We start from the raw sequence: 13,081 nt of genomic DNA, 5'->3' as shown, positions 1-13,081 counted from the left end.
GGAGGCAGGATAAAAGGCCAAGTTTCCTGAGATAACGAGGGTCTCTCTGCGGGGGTGAGTTGCCCAGGCATGGGGGGAAGCCATGTGAGTGACAAGCGTGTCCCATTGCCCGCCGGGCATGGTGTCAGATGAGCCACTGGACCAGCCTCATGAGCTCTGTGGGTCACTGCGAGCCCGAGGCTGCTTCCCACCCTGTACAATCCTGGGATCTACCCTGCCAGCTCAGGATGTACTGGGCTCCTGCATGGGAGTTCTTGGATTTTCTTGCTATCTTGTTTTATTCCCTTCTGTCAGGGCTGGACCCTCACTGGTGGCTCAGGGTGCACCCTCAGTTCTTTTCTCAGCTCCACCACCTTGGTTCCCCTTGTCACTGGATGGATGTGGACAATCCATCTTTCAGCAAAAATAAATCGCCACAGTTTCCCATCCCAGGGGCACACAGGAATGGGAGCGCAGGGCCAGAGGTTGGTACTGCTGTGTCGCTCAGCCCTGCTCTGGGGAGGGAAAATTCATCCCTCTCCTCTTGTCTCTGCAGCAAGAGATGGCAGCTGTGGGACCAAAATGCCCATGCACCAGCCCTGGGAGAGAACGAATTTAAAAGCAGTGGTGGGAGATTGTCTGAATATCTCTCCCTTCTTCTTTATTCGTTTAAGAGGTTTCGCTGTCTCAGTAACTCCCCTGAGAGACAGGAGCAGCAGCCTCTTTGGATGTGAATACCTGACAAGTTTTTAATGTGAAAGGAATTCACTAAATTTAGTCTCTTCGAGGAGAAGAAAAAAAAAGGAGAAGTGTTTCTTTCAGTCTGGGGGAAGTGATCCAAATCCCAGCCACTTCCCTGCCGGCAGAGCATGATGATGTCTTCTGTGTCTCGAAAGCTTTTAAGTCTGGGCCCCATGTGTGTCTGTGCACAAACAAGGGGTGGGAGAATGGTAGGCACCGACGCCGTGCCCTGGGGGAACGTGCCTTTTCCCAGCTCCTTGGCCTCCTGGAGATGGATACTGGTGAGGGCAGGATGGGGGAATAAGTGAGGAGAAAATCCTGTTGTCCAAGTTGCAGGGACATCATCTTTGCTCTCAGGTGGGGTCTGAGTAATGTGTGAATGTTGAGGTGCTGAGGGCTGGAAGAGAAGTGCATCTCTGGTGTTGAACTCAGCCAAATCATCCTTTTTCTCCTCTGTTTTCCTCCCTACCTGTGCTGGAGGTTCTGAGTGTCCATTTTCTTCTCTGTTCTGGTGCTTGAGATTCAGCAGGTGCCTCCTGTTCTCCCAAAGTTCCCTGTGGTGCTCCTGCTGAAGAGGGCTCCCCATCTCCGCAGCTTCAGGAGATAGTTCTGTCACAAAGGGCAAGGAGCTGCTACGTGTTTGTAGCTCAGCCCACATGGAGACACACACACACACCTGCTGGCATGCTGAGACGAGAGATCTACATGTGTGACTGCACGGGGTGACCTCACACCTTCTATCATGGATAAGGGAACTCCCAAACTCCCATGGTATGTCTGTCTAAGGGGCAAAACATCCCAGTGTTGAGAGCTGGTGGGGATGAAGATCTGGGTGGTTGTACCCCTGAAAACTTGGGTGCACAAGCCACCTTGCACTGATTGCTGCAGGACATGGGGGGTCCCAGTAAACCATAACCATCTGCAGTTCCATCGCCTAATGGGGAAGTCTGGATAGAGCCATTCACTGCATTTTCCATCCCAAGGGTTGTTCCTTAAATCAGTGGCTCTCCCGACGCCAAATACTGTTTTTACTCCTGCTGGCCTTTACAAAGGTCGCTACCTGACAGCTATGTGATGGAGCATTTCGGGTAGGCCTACCCAAACACGCAAGACTCCTTGCAGGGGTCAGGCAGGGTGGCACGGCTCCCTCCAGGGAGAGACATGGGGGCTGGCACGATGACAGTCTGGTCCCCACCTCTCCATCACCGCTTTTAGTCACACGCCCTCCCCACTCCCGAGCGGCATCGCCCTTTTAAGGCGCCCGAGGGGGGCGTGGCGGCCCCGCCCCTCACCCCCTCCCCTTGTCCCTCCGCCCCTCTGTCGCCCCCTGGAGGCGGCGCGTGCGGGCGCGCCCCCGTTTCCCCCCCTCCCCTCGCGCCGCCGGTGCGGGGCGGGCGCGCGCGCGGCGGGGAGTGTTCCGTCGGGGCCCCGCGCCCCGTCCCATTCATGCGGGGCAGCGGCGGCGGCGGCGCGAGCGAGGCGGGCGCGGAGCCCCGGGCGGCGGCGGCAGCGGCGAGGGGAGGCGGGTGCGGAGGAGGAGGAGGAGGAGGGGACGGAGCAGAGGGAGGCGGCGGCGGAGAAGGCGGCGGCGGCGGCGGCGGCGGCGGCCCGGCGGGCGGCTCGGTGTGGAATGCAGTTATGGCTGGCACGGCGGAGGCGAGCGGGGACCGGAGCCGTGAGTAACCAGGCTGCAACTTTCGGGCGCGGCGCGCGATGCGTCCGATCGGCCGGTTTGTTACGAAAATAACGCGGATTTGGCTTTTATCGCCACCTCCCCAAAAAATGTTTGGCTTTATCTCGCCACCGCGGCGGCGGGGCTGGCCCGGGCAGGGCAGGGCGGCCCCGTCGAGGGGCGCGGAGGGGCCGCGGCGGCTGGGCAGTGCTGGGCTGGGTCGGGCAGGGCCGCGCTGCTGCCGCCCGGGGCCAGCCCGCATTGCGCCCCGTGGCTCCTCCCGCGGGGGGACAAAAGCCCTCCGGGACCGAGCCTCTTTCTTTATCCGCCCCACGTCCCGCGTGGGTCCCGGGGCGGGCGCCGGCACCGGGCAGGTGCGGGCTGCACGCGGTGGGGGCCGCCTCGCTGCGCGGAGCTAGTGGGGCCGGGGCGGTCCCGCGGGGATCCGGGGGTTCCTCCTTGCCCAGGGTAGCTGCGGGGCTCGGCCGCCTCCCTGCCCACTGCAGCCCGCCCGGCTCCCGGCGGCTTCGCTGCCCCAGCCTCGCCGCCCCGCAGCCCACCCGCGTCCGGCACTGCTGGAGACGTGAGCGGGGCGCAGCCTTCCCGGGCTCGCCGGCCCTCATCCCGCAGCTGCCCTGCCCTGCCGCCCCCCTGCCACCCCCCATTCTCGCTGTCATCCCTGTGTCCGCGGAGCCCCGTGTTCCTGCTGCCATCCTCGCATCGCGCTGCCCCACATTCACCGCCCCTGCCATTCCTGCATCGTGCTACCCCACATCCATTTACGCATTCTCGCTGCTCCACATCCCCGCATCCCGCCGGGGCGCGGTGAGCGGCATCCGGGCTGGACTCGCCCCGGAGCCCGTGGCGCCGCCGTTCCCTCCGCGCTGCCCGTTCTTCAGCCACCGGCGGAGAGGATGCCGGGGATGCCCTGCGAGGTGGGATGGGATGTGATGGGTTGGGGTGGGATGGCTGCCGTCGCCCTTCTTATGATCATTACTATTGTGATCGCGCTGTAGTTTGGCAGCGCAGCGCTGGGCACCTCCGAGCGAGGCGTGGGAGGCTGCGGTACCTGTGCGCGGGGCTGAGCGCCGGTGCTCGGCTCCCGCCGCCGATATGAACGTGGAAGGTGGCGATAAAGCCAGCTGCGTGCTCGGTGTCCTTAGCCCTTTCCCATTTCTGCCCAGGGAACGAACACGCACGGCAGCTCCGGCGTGCGATCGGGAAGGGATTTGCAAAATTTCTGTAGCATGCCGAAATAAATCCCGAAATCCCGCAATCCCTTCTCCCCCCTCATCTTCCTTGCGGGAAAATTCTTCCTTCTGCCCCTGGCCGAGCGCCGGGGTGGGGGGAGCCAGGGGAGGGGGGCTGGTGTGTAAACAGGGTTTAACATGAAGGTCACTGGTTAAAGAGGAGACGGATGGGAGAGAAAAGACAGGCATTAACCTCACTTGTTAGCTCCCCTGTGCCTCCTGCTTTGGGAGGACAAAACAAAAGCAGAACCTGCTAAAGGGGGGATGAATATTCATGATTCTTCTCGTATGCTCTGGGACGCGGAGGGGAGAAAAGTTGGGCAGATGAGCAAGCTGCTTTTCCACCGGCTTGCGAGAAAATCGCTTTTTGCTGAGCGAGAGCTGTGTCGAGGGGAATTACCAGCCTTTTGCTGGATTTCTTTTTTTCATTTTTCATTTTTTCATTTCTTTTGTGTGCGGCTGCAAGAAGAAAAAAAAAAGAAAAAAAAAAGAGGAGCTGAGGCTATTGACTACATCAAAGGTTATCCATTTGAAAACACCATTTTCCTCTGAACAGCGGCTAATTGCTTCCTGAACAATCCCAGGGTCTTTTGTATATACTCAGTGGGTAAAATGAGTGACTCGATGTCTGTCTCTCAAGACACTGGTGACCGAACAGGGCGGAAAGGTGGAGAAGCCAAGGAAAAGCAGTGGGGCAGAAGCCTCTGGGAGGATGCATGGCTAATTTCTTAAGTGGATACAAGGAGGGAAGGCTTTTTCTTCTCCCCGCTCACCGCCACGCGATCTGCTGGTGCCGGTGGATGCCGGTGCCGGCAGTGGTGTGGGGACACGGGGCCGTAAGGAAGGCTGGTAAGGAAGTTTGGATTTAAAATACCCGATCATGTGTGTGATTTGGTGCTTCCCATCCGCCTGCGGCTTTAGCTGCTGATGCTGTTCCTCCGAGAGCGGCAAGCCTGGATGCGCTCGCTGCTCCCGAGGGGCTGCGGGGAGGCAGCGCCAGGGGCTGGCTGGCTTCTGCTCTAGTGGGTGGCTCGGCTCTCAGCAGTTGCTACCCCGAGGATTAAAGTTTTGGCGACATTGTCTTTGTTAGCACGGTGATAGCGGTATCGGTGAGAGTTTTCCTCTCTTGGCTTTTTTTTTTAATAGAAGCATCGGATTTGGAGCAGAGCGGAGGCATCTGCCTTCGTGCATGCTCGGACTGTGCACGGAGCTGCGGAGCAGAGCCCTTGAGCTCAGCCACACAAAGCCCTCTCCCCGAGAAAGGCAGTGCCCTGCGAGAGGGAAACAAACTCCTCTGAACTCCATTGGAGACGGGGCCGAGGGCCATGTCGGCGACTCCCGGCGAGCGCTGTTTCGCCGGAGCTCTGCGCAGCCGAAATGGAAGAGGGTAATAAAGCGGCGCTGCTGCGTTCTGGCAGGGCTGCCTCCCCTCCTCCATGGCGGCAGCAGCCGGGACTGGCCCCTGCCCTGCTCCCTGCTGTAAGTGTCGCACCAGATCGTTTATTTCGGTGGGTTTGCTGGGTTCCATATCTGCTGAACAAAGGGAAGGATCCGGCCCGGGGATCGGACTTAGTAAAGGGAACTTGTACGTGTTCTATTCTCTAGGTTGAGTGCGGGTCAGAGCCTTTGTTGCTGCCGGCCTTGCTCCTGTCTGTAGCTCTAAGTGCTGCCGAGAGCCGGACTCAGCCCTGAGCTGGGAATTTGCGAGCAGGAGTGTCTGGTGCTGCCGTGCTGGCACTGCCGGCTGCCTCCAAACCAGGGGGAGCCTTGCCTGCAGCATCGGGCTTCTGCTCGAGTCCCGTTGGGCTTTGTTGTGACTGCCTTTCCGTGGAGGGTGTTTCAGTGCTTTGGTTATTTGTGTTTACAATGAAGACTCAGTCATGTTTGTTGGCATCTCTGGTTCAACAAAAGGAAGGGAGACTTTGGAAGAGCCAGGATAGCAGAGGTGCTGCCATCCCTGTGTACAACGATGGGAAGGTGGACATGGGTCACTCTAATGCCCATATGCCATCCTCACTGCCTGTAAGCTTGGATTTTGCATTGACCTGGGCTGATGGGTTGTATGTGTTGGGACCTTGGTTTGGTGCTGTCTGTGGTCCATGAATGGCTCTTCCAAGTTGTCCTTAAGTATTGCTGTGCTGTATGGAAGAAACCAGTGGGCAGGGGGCTCCTGGCCAGTGTTTGGTGGTGTGCTCATGTGTGTCGAGGAATGCCCAAGGGCAAGGAATCACAGGTGATATGGAGCTTGGTTCAACATGGGCCACAACCCCTTACCTCTCCTGAGTGGATTGGAGCTCCTTTTCCTAGCAAGGTGCAGAGTGCTGTGTCTCCATGCAAAATGAGGAGGAGTGAGAATGTTTGCCACCATCCAGTGCTGAGGTGGCTGGTTTGGCTTTAGAATGGAGACAACCAGCTTCTTCTCTGTAGCCTTTGAAATGTTCCGGTCAGTGCTGTGGGGAACATCCCACTACAAATATATGGCACTTGGTGAGAACATGTGTGTTCTGACACCATCTCTGACCCACAGCCTCAACCCTCTTAGTCCTGCCAGGATGCAGCATGGAGGCAGTGTAGATATCCCAACATGGTCCTGCAGCTATGCTTGGAAGTCAAGTTTGAGCAAACATCTTAGCCATCATGGAGGAAAAAAACTCCAACCAGAAAGTAAGTTCTGATGGTTTCATTGCCAGGCATGGACAGTCCTGGCTCTTCTCCCTTGCACTCAGCGTGTGGTGTAGCCAAAACACACATCTTTCCACGGGTTCATCAGAGTGCGGCCGGCATGGAAAGGTGTCCTTGTTTGCCTTGCTTCTCTGAGCATCCCTATTCTGTGGCTGTCTCCAGCCTTTTTTCCTGGTAGAAACCACCATTTAAAAACTTGAACGAAATGCATTTCAGAGTTTATTTTCCCTTTAGCCAAGGCTTGGCACACCTTGTCTTTGTTGCTGGTGTGCTGAGAGGTTTGAGTCTGGAGGAAGAACTCCATATCCAGATTGTCAGGCTCCACCTCTGCCCTGTGGGCTACTCTGTGCTGGTCTGTGTGTAGGAGCTGAGACCCTTGTGAGCTGCTTGAACCACAGAGGAGATTTTTTATTGCTGGGGTCAGCTCAGGGCCTGGTGTGGGCCAGAGTGCAATATCCTCTTTGCTCCTTGAGCTGAGATTGTGAGGGATTTTGCTGGAGAAAGTGCCTGGGGTGAGAACATGCCATGGATGCAAGGGACAAGGCTGTGTGGGTCAGGGTGATCTGCTCTGTGGGGACCATCTCCTCATCTCTCCTCCTCCTTACTAGCAGCCTGTGGATCAGCCCTGGGGCTCAGTGCCCACCTGCCCATCTCGAGCCCCTTGCAATCTGCTGGCTAACTTGGCGTAGAGACCTGGAAGCGTTGGTAATCCAATTTGGGCAGTTTAGCTGCACTTTGCTCTCCGTGCTGCTGGCCGGAGCTTGGGAGCTTTAATCCGGCTAATGACCTCGGTTTGAGTAACTGTAACCATTTGCTTGATTCAGTTTTCCTTTCTGTTGGTGGTGGAGAACAGAGGCTGAGGCTGTTTCCGAGTCCTGTCTGTGGTGTCAGGGACAGTTTCCAGGTATAGGTATGTGTAGGGACCAGAGGGTGAGGGTAGCATGGAAAGGCACTGCAATCCTCACTTTCCCATTGAGAGATTTCCCCTTCCCGCTTTCTCTCTGCTCTCCTTCTTTTTTGGGTAAAGATAAGTCCTTCTTCCGGAGTTATTTGTGATGTACTATTATTTTCAGAAAGGCGAAGCCAAGAAAAATTAAAGCCTCTCTCTTCCTTGGGTTGCCTACTGTTTAATAGTATAAAATACAGGGGTGGTAATTGCATTAAAACATATATAATTATACTGGAGGGAGGAAAAAGAATTCCTGCTAATTGCATGGGTGTTTTGAACTGATAAATGTTGAGTGATTTGTGATTTCTTGGGAGTTTGGTGGAGCAGAGCTATGGTCCGGCATGTGAGGGGTTAGGAGCAGGACTGGTTTCCCACAATTATTGGGAAGCCGGGATGCTCCAAGCCCTTCTGGGGTAGCGTCAGTTGTGTCTGGGACTTGATCCTCTGAGGATTCACATCTGATGCTACTCCCATCCAGGCGAGTCTTGGTGCCATTGTAGGAGCCCTGCAAGCCCGTTTGCTTTATGTGCTTAGTTAAATAACTGTTTGCATGTCAAAATACTCAAGCTCTCTTGCAGAACTAAATTCCTGGCAAGAGGAGAGGCAGATTCCTCTGTTAGGGTACGAAATTTCCTGCATGATGTAGCCCCATGTCCAAGGGCTGTTCCCCTGCTTTAACACTGTGTTGGCACAAGTGGGTGCTTCTGGCAGCTGATTCTTTGGGCAGGGTGGGAGGAAGGATGGTCACATACGTTTCCAATGGCATGATGTGAAAACCACATTTCCTTCTGTGAATGCCGACCCTGTCAGAACTCCTGATAACATCGCAGGTAATTATAATGGCAGTAAGTTGTTTGCTTTGTGCATGTGGCTGGGCTTTGTGTACGGGCGGCTGCTTCGCTCTTCCTGTGCAGACTGTTAGTTTCAACAGGGGAAGAGGAAAACCCAAAAATATTTTAGGAGGAGTTTAAAAATAATCTTGGAGCTTGACTGGTGGGCAGGATGTTTCGCAGAATCGTGTTCCCCGCTGGTCCACATCCAGACCTGTGGCACTCGGAAGGCTTTACTGGACAGTGTTAAGTCTTGTCATTTTGGCCAGCCTGAGGGCTTGCTGTCAGGCTCTGGGAGCTGGAGTCAGCTCTGGGATTTTACTTTTGGGCTGGGTGGGTCTGTCTGCCCTGTAGCAGAGCAGTGTCAGAGACAGGGTGTGAGCCCTAGCTTACAGCTGCTGAGGCCTCTCTAAAATATTTAAATCTCTTCTGCAGTGTCGCACTCCCTCCACCCCCTATCTGCTTCTCCATGGTTTTTATTCCTAGAAGTGTTGGTATGCTGGCAGGGTCCCTGCCTGCCTGCTGCTACTTATCTCCATGTCCGGCTCCTGGATGGCTATTTCCTTTCTGGAGTCAAGGGGGGCTCTCCCGTCTCTGACGGGACCAGAATCGGCCTGATGAGCCCTGCTGAAGTCAAGAACCTGTTTTTCAGGCTGATGTCATCGGGAAGAAATGGGGGAGGAGGGAGGCAGGAAGGCAGTGCTGTTTCTGAAGGAGAGCCGCCACTGAGCCCCGTGACGCTGCCAGCAGCCCTGGCTTCCACCACCACCACTATTATTCCTTATCAGCTCTGTGGAGGTGCCCTCGGCCCTGCTGGCACACGCGGGAAAGATCCTGCTCTGCACAGCCTCGTGCGTGTGTGGGTGAAGGGAGGGATGTGACCGTGCCAGGGCAGTGTGTCAGCTTGCACCAGAGTGGGATGTCTTTTGGCCTGCTGAGTGTGCCTTGTATAGCTCCTTGGCCGTCTGTGGGGTGACAGCACTTTGCTGGAGCTGCCATCCAGCCACCTTCATTAGCAGAAAGTGGATAATTTTTTTGCTTGGACAGGCCTCCTGGCACGGGCTGGCAGCTGCTTCCTCTTGGTTTTGTTCCAAAGGAGCAGAACCATTTTGCTGGTGCTGGTTGAAGTCTCAGCCCCTCATGCATGGTGTCAGGCCATAGCTGTGTGCCTGTGTCCTGCATGGGTTGGGGCTGCAGCCAGGATCTGCAGTGAAAAGAGCAGCCTTGCTCTGCTCTCCCTCCCAGCCAGCTGCATCCATGCTTTGAAGTGTGCTCTGCCCAGGCTAGGTGGTGAGACCCCCTTGCTGTGGGCAGTGAGGTGGGGGTGTGCCAGGGGGAGTGGTTGTGCTGGTACTGTGCATTGGAGAGCAGAGTGCGGGCACAGCCCCTGCCCTGGTGCCTCCCTGTTCATATCAGATGCCCTTTGCCCGTTGTGCTGCAAATGAAGCCCCTGATGGACTCTCAGAGCAGTTCCCCTGTGGTGATGTTGCTGTGTGGACTTCTGGGCTCTTCCCCTTCCCCTCTCTCCCTGTCCCCCTGCCAAACGAGGCTGCACTGGCTCTCTGGCTGTCTCACTTCTCCTGGGTCAGCTCCACCTTGGGCAAATAAAACATGGGGCCATGCTGAGCTGGAATCTCTGCTGGGGAAGCGGAGCCAAGGACCTGAGTAATTTCCAGCTTGAGGCAGCATGTAGTGGGATGGCAGAGAGGGAAGGACTGGAGGTTGAGAGGGGAAGAAAAAGCACACATGGCTTGGGAAACCTCGTTTGGAGAAGTTTTGTGGTCTGTTTTAATCAGAACTAACTATGGTAGCAGTTGTGCTCAGCTTGCCACAGGACAGCGTGAGTGCTGGTGTCAGCACAGGGCTGGGCGGAAGCTTGGGAATTTCAGCTCAGCAGGGATTAAACCAGCCCCAGAATGACCTCCCTTTACTGGGAGTGGAGAGTGTCCAGCAACCAGGAATGCTCTTGTGGCAGTGCTTCATTGCTAAGTGTGAGCTCTCTGGTTTCCCTCTGAGATTTGAGGGAAGTGCAGCTCTCCCACGGGTCTTGTGGAGTCAGGCAGGAGTGCAGAGGTGTGCGCTTGTGTTGCAGAGGGGAAAACCCAGCCTGGAGAGCTGGGCTGGAAGAGGTGCATTAATCTGGGGAGGGTAAGATCATCATCATGGGTTTGTGGCTGCCCTGGCTCAGTGAGGGATGTGGAACAATAGGTTTGGGAATGAGGAGTGATGCGTTATGTCACAGGGAGAGAGATCAGAAAAGGGAAGGGTGCTGATAGCCTGTGGACTTCTTGATGGACTTCTCTGCTGCCTGTTGGGAAATGTGGCTTGTCGGTGACCTTCTGCGTCTCTGCAGGTCCAACTGGACCAAGGTGACCTCTGCAAGTAAAGCTGTTTTTTGGGACATTTATGGAAGGCAGTGGACTGATGGGATGTGAGAAACAGGGTCTGGGAGGGCATGGACCAAAACCAAAGTGGAAGGTGGCCTTCAGGGCACTTGGTCTGGACTTCTTGTCTCTGAAGGTGGGGGCAAAATCCTGGTTGAGGTGGCAAAATTCACATCAGTGTGGGGCTTGAAACCTTGAGGTGATGTGGGTATCGATAGTAGGAAGCCACGGTCCCCTGTGTGTCCTGGTGCCTTGATTTGGGGCCTGTGGCATGAGAGGTGCAGAGGGGTTTGGAGTGAGGTGGGCTGCACTCTCCTGGGAAGTACACAGCCAGCATGTGGGCTGCATGTAGAAAGCCCCTCGGCAGTCCTTGTGGGGTCCCTATATGGACTGTGATACCAAAATGAGTTGTGGGAATAGGCAAAGGACAGCCATTGGCTCTTACTTTCATCATAGCTGGATGGAGTTGGGAAATATGTGTAAGGTCTTGTTCGTGCCTGGTTTCTGTGGCAGGGATAAACAGTCCTGGCAGGACCTGCTGAGGCTGTCCTTGCATGCGTTTCTGCCTTGGGATTTTGTGGTTGCGAGGAGCCTGCATTTCCATATTGAAAATGCTTGTGAGCCCTTTTTGGAAGGGTTCTCTGCAGGGCAGCATGCAGTCCCTTGATGGTGAGAGCACATGGTGGCTCCAGAGCTGTCCTCCTTGGTATGACATGACTTCCTGCAGAGTACCGGAGAAGGGGAATTGTGCACTTGAAAAATGCTGTTTAATTTCCTCACTGCTTGTTCTTTTATGATCCTTTCTGCTGAGGGTCAAGCTTCATGAGCCCTTTGGGCAGTAGATGGCTCCTTCTACTTGTCATGTTTCTCAAGACAAAAGAGGTTGAATTCCTTGTCCAGAAGATCCTTGCAGTGGAAGCTGCAGTGACAAGGCAGGACAGGGTCCTCAGCCCCTGCCTGGGGGAAACTAGAGATGCTAAAGATACTCCTGATTGAGTGATAGTAAAGGAGATTACAGCATTGGGGCAGCATCAGAGCCTGCCATTGATTTCATCAGGGTGTGGTTTGAGCCAGGGATAAGACTTGTAATGATTTAACTCGCCGGCAAGGAAGACAACCCAGCCAAATTGTTTTCAGTGGCTCTGTGTGGTGATGGAAGGAGTTAAAAGTTTAGTTGCAGTGATTGCATATATAGTGCAGCTCTAACTTGTACCACCACCAGGTACCTCATTGTTGCAAGGCTTTTCTCAGGCAGATGAACCTAAAAATACACTAGCTGTATGGTGAGGTTGACTCTGCTGTGGCCTGTAGGCTTTTCTCTCCCATAGATAGTCTCCCCTTTATCCCCTTTGTTAATTACTGGCAGCTCATAGCTGGTCTCTTCTCGCCTGTTTCTTATTGCTGAGAGCAGCAAGTGACTCGGAGAGATTACAGGTAAAAGGCCCATTATATGCCATTTCCCCTTTCTGGGCTCGGTTTTGGGGTCTGGGGTTTCAATCCCATGCCTTCTCTCTTCCAGTGTCCCTTGCAAAGTGCAAGGCTGTAAAGCCCTGGGGGTGGTTTTCAGGGAGTGAAGCCGGTGGGATGTTGCTGATACAGTAGCAGGGATGACAGCCGGGTCAGGTCTGTGACTGCACCTCTGTGCTTGTCTGCACGTTTTAAACGCTGTCTCCGGGCGTTCCCATGAGTGCTGGTGCTTTGTAGGCTAGTGCCGACTCCGCATCCTCAGTGCTTTGGACTTGCTGCCTGAATGAGTGGAGAGCTGGTCCTTAATGCTCTGTCCAGTCTTTGCCTTTTAAGGTTAGTTTTTCCATCCCAGTACTCCTACTTTGTGCTATCAAAAGTGATGATTATTTTCCCAAAGCATGATCTCCCATTCCAAATCCAGGTTTTTGGGCATACTGCAGGATCAGGAAGGCTCACAGCTGGGAGGAAGAGTGCTGCTGCCCCTTGTCACCTCTTCAGCAGCCAGCAAGTGGGGCACAGGCATCTGTGGGGCATGCCCATGGCTTGTTGCTGAAAGGCTCTTTGGAAGCTGGGGCATGTGAGTGTTGGCTGCGGTGAGGTGGGCAGCCTTATCCAGGTCATGCAGCAGCTGTGACCATCTCAATGTGGCACTTTGAGGTGAAACCGTGAGCAGACGTCCTTTCCAGTGTGCGATGAAAAGGGCTGGGGCGCACTGGGCTCTGGTGTGGGCTTTGTTTCTGACAGCAGGTTTCCTGCTATAAATATATTTGTGTGTGTGTGTATATATATGTGTGTGTATGTGTGCATGGAAAACAAAACACAAGCCTGTGGTGCTGTCTCACTGGCAGTGTGGTCCCGCTGTGAGGTGAGCCTTGGGGATGCTTGGCCCTGCAGGATGCTCTGCATGCAGGCAGCCTAGCAGGGTGTATTTTTGGTCCTACTCTCCTGGTTGGCACGCATGCATCTGGGCTGGGATCTATTATTTTATTGCAACCTGTTTCAGGGCAGGGCTTGGCTCCAGGGTGTCTGCCCGGCTTTTTCCGTGCCCTCGGACTACAGTGGAGGTGTGTGCAGTGCAGGTCTCACTTCCTGACAGCACTCGTGTGGTGGCCCTGGGCTGGGTCCTC

The 13,081-nt window shown here is 55.2% G+C and overlaps 1 protein-coding gene across 3 annotated transcripts in view; it reads left to right on the top strand.

Annotated features, from left to right (window-relative positions):
• The first annotated feature begins 2,097 nt into the window (after nucleotides 1–2,097).
• Nucleotides 2,098–13,081, top strand: part of PLXNA1 (plexin A1) — a 116,448-nt gene continuing 105,464 nt past the window's right edge. For 2 of the 3 annotated variants that reach the window (XM_071550472.1, XM_071550474.1), the window contains exon 1: nucleotides 2,098–2,395. The gene's annotated coding sequence lies outside the window, so the exon portion shown is untranslated. Of the gene's footprint in view, nucleotides 2,396–2,421; nucleotides 2,451–13,081 lie in introns of those variants that run through there. The other variant, XM_071550473.1, reaches the window with a different exon arrangement.

The sequence above is a fragment of the Pithys albifrons genome, chromosome 3 (assembly GCF_047495875.1).
Source record: "Pithys albifrons albifrons isolate INPA30051 chromosome 3, PitAlb_v1, whole genome shotgun sequence".
Classification (NCBI taxonomy): domain Eukaryota; kingdom Metazoa; phylum Chordata; class Aves; order Passeriformes; family Thamnophilidae; genus Pithys; species Pithys albifrons.
Note: the sequence above shows the minus strand (reverse complement) of the source record. Positions and strands in the feature narration are given on the sequence as shown.